At 45.6% G+C, this 3389-nt stretch overlaps 1 non-coding gene across 1 annotated transcript; it reads right to left on the bottom strand.

Annotated features, from left to right (window-relative positions):
• Positions 1 to 2718: 2718 nt before the first annotated feature.
• TRNAK-UUU (transfer RNA lysine (anticodon UUU)) lies at positions 2719 to 2791 on the bottom strand. The gene has a single exon. It is a non-coding gene; the product is annotated as a tRNA-Lys (tRNA).
• Positions 2792 to 3389: the final 598 nt, after the last annotated feature.

The following is a 3389-nucleotide window of genomic DNA, read 5'->3' as shown; positions in this document are numbered from 1 at the left end:
CAGGATTCAGCTGGGAAGACTTGTATGGCTGGGGGTAGAATTTTCTGAAGGCTCATTGACTCAAGTACCTGGTACCTGGGCTTCAGGGGGGTCAGATGTCTTATATGGGTGCTCCAGGCTCCTGAGAGTTCCAGGGAACAAAGCAGAAGCTGCATTATTTTCTAAAACCCAGCCCCAGAAGTCCCATAGCGTCACTCCTGCCATATTCCATCGGTCAAAGTAGTCACAAGCCTGACAGAAACAAGGAACAGGAAATGGGGCCTGGACCAGTAGGCAAATGGGAAGTTGGAACGTATGGATTCTGGGACAAACAAGAGAATAGCGGGTATAGTTTGAGATGTACAGCTGTCTTATTAATATTCACCACCACTTTGGGATGTAGGTTCTCTTACCCATTTCCTGGAGAAGAACGCTAGGGCTCAGAGAGGCAATACGTGGGCCAGTCTGTCTGACTTGACATCAGAGACTTGACGTCCCAGTGGAGTCCACTCAACAAAACACCATGTTTTTTCCTGCCCAGACTTTTAAGATCATCTTAGACTCACTAACTGAGGCAGTGAAGATAACATACCAAAGTGGAAGGAAGGCACAGAATAGGTAATTGACCAGCCCTAGGTCACTCAACCAATCAGTGGAAGAGTCAGTATGTGGGCGGTTTTCACATCATCTTTAAACAATTGGAGTAAATTAAACATCTCTTCCGTTGCCAAGCTAAATGTTGTTTTCCAGTTTGGAGTTTTGTTTGTGTGTATTTTAAATAAATGTGATAATTAAGCCGCAAACGTTCCCAGCACACTCGGATATATTAAAGTTACAGGCTGCTGATCAAATGGAGAAAAATCACAAACACGGACATAAATGACTCCTTTTGTTTGTTCAGTGCCTCTTGCAGCACTCAGATGGGTCTGTCAGCTTGATGGCGGGGGAGTGAGGGGAGGTGGTGGATTGGCAAGGAGACTACAGAAAGTGAAACCCCATGGTGAAAGATTGTCGTTCTTTTCCTTTCTAAAAACATTTCATCTGTGCTTGTATTTCATCTCAACCAGCCAGTTTTGAAAACACAAACGAGCTGGCAAAAGGGCTGTTTCTCTCTGCCTGGTTGGCAGCACTTCACACTCAATGTTAAAGGCCAGAACCCCTTTCCTGATTGTGGAAGAGAATCAGAGTGTCCTTCTAGAATCAGGGGGTCCTGGTTTCGAATCTCCTTTGGTCCTTGCAGTGGGGCCTGTCTGGGCTCTTAGAGGCCAAGTGCCCCCCTCCCACGACACACACACTGTAGTCTCTGCCCATTCACTGTCAAATAAAAAAACAAAATCAGACCTAGTAAGGGGAGACTTTGATTTGAAAGGATGATTGCAAAGGGGGAAAGGGGCTATTGTAACAGAGACAGTGCTGTGACCATAGTTCTGCAAGCATCTCAAGGATCAGGCAAAAGAATTTTCCTTTTATAAGAGGAGAAAAAGAGGCAAGAAGGAACTGGGAGGTTGGACGAAAGGGAGGCATGATGGTACAGGAGGTCAGGGAGCGTTTTATCCTGAGGCCCGTCTATTCTCAGGAGGGGCTGTCTGCAGGCTCAGGCTGAGAGTGGGCCAAAGTTCAGGGGCCTGGAGGAAGGAGAGAATTTAACCAAAGTTTAGTCAACAAGTGTCAACAGGGAATTCCCTGGCGGTCCAGTGGTTAGGACTCCATGCTTTCCCTGCTGAGGGTGCGGGTTCAATCCCTGGTCGGGGCACTAAGATCCTGTAAGCCAAAAAAAAAAAGTGTCAACCGACAAAAAATGCACAACCTAAACACTGAGAGTTATGTTTTATTCGGGAACATTACTGAGGACTCCAGCCCAGCATATAGCCTCTCAGATAGGAACTGTTCCAAAGAAGTAAGGGAGTAGCCTAGACATGTAGGAGTTTTTGCAAACAAAACCTATGTAGTCAAACAGCAAAAGATTACTGCTAATCACAAATATCAGACATCTCACGTTAATGATTTTACTGCTTTTCCATGTTTGGGAAGATGCAAGAGTCTGGGCTCATTAAAACCATTCCTTTGATATGCATCTCAACTATCAAGGGCCAGTATCCTGTTCTTCTCCATCCTGAATTCTCCTCAGGGTGCACCGGTAGGCGTGGCTACAGTAGATGACGGCTTGATGGCAGGCAACACTTTTCTTATCCACACAGGAATTTTGCTCAGAATGATTGGTGGAGACAAGCAGTTCAGCTAGTTACTTATGAGGCAAAGAACAGGGATTTAGAGGCTCTGTGGCTGGCCCTGTCATAGGTAAACGAAGTGGGCATCCATGAGTTCCCCTAAGTCACAGGAGGAATGGTGGTTCATTGCAGCAAGTACCTTTCCAGAACAAAAAAGGGTAAGGGGTCTTCCTCTAACCTTCACTGTTTCCAGGAGCACAGGGCTCAGGTAAAATTCAACGCTGTCATCACCCAACTGGGGATGATAATTATGATAGTACTATCTACAATTTTCATATTTTAAAAGTACCTCGGAAGTGCTTGGTGCATAGTAAATGCTCAATAAATATTTGTGAATCTCACCCGTGAGATCTGTGAGGGCTGGGTAAGTTGATTCAGTGTGTTTTCTTTGGTGCCAGCACAGTACCCAAGATCCACTGATCAGCTGAATTGGCCTTGAGCAAGCTTCAGTCTCCCTGACAGTACAGTTACTTTTTTTTTTGGCTACACCACGCAGCTTGCAGGATCTTAGTTCCCCAACCAGGGATTGAACCTGGACCCTCAGCAGTAAAAGCACAGAGTCCTAACCCCTGGACCATCAGGGAATTCGCACAGTTTCCTTGACTGTAAATAAGACATGATAATCTCCACCTCACAGGCTTGTGAAGAGAATTACATAATTTGGAGGAGTCTAGGGGGCCCAGACAATGCCTGACACATCTCTGGTAACCAGTGACAAAGACTCTCTCCTCAACTTAACTCTGGTCAGACTCTTCTGAGACCTCTTTGTAACTATACCTTGCCCTTGGGCTCTGTCTTTGATCTGCTTTGTCTAGTTTTAGAAAGAATTCTGCTGGGTCAGTTTAGCAAAAATCCCTTACCCTTCATATCTGATCAAAATCCTTACCCTTCACCCTTGATATCTTATCACCCTGGCCTGCCATCAGCAAAAAACCTGGGACCTTGGTTTAGCCAGAATTCCCCTTACCCACTATGTTTCCTCTTACTAAGTTTCCATCCACTGACCCAGACCCTGCTCCTTGGCTATCAATCTCCACTTGTCCTTGCTGTATTCAGAGCTGTGCCCCATCGCTCTCCCCTATCACAACACTTCCACCCCTCCCATCGCAGCAGTCCCAGTGAATAAAGTCTGACAAATATCACAAATTTTTCTTTAACACCAGTAAATAAATTTCCCTCCTA

The sequence above is a fragment of the Phocoena phocoena genome, chromosome 15, assembly GCF_963924675.1.
Source record: "Phocoena phocoena chromosome 15, mPhoPho1.1, whole genome shotgun sequence".
In the NCBI taxonomy this organism is placed as follows: domain Eukaryota; kingdom Metazoa; phylum Chordata; class Mammalia; order Artiodactyla; family Phocoenidae; genus Phocoena; species Phocoena phocoena.
The sequence above is the reverse complement of the archived record's forward strand: the minus strand, read 5'-3'. Positions and strand labels throughout refer to the sequence as shown.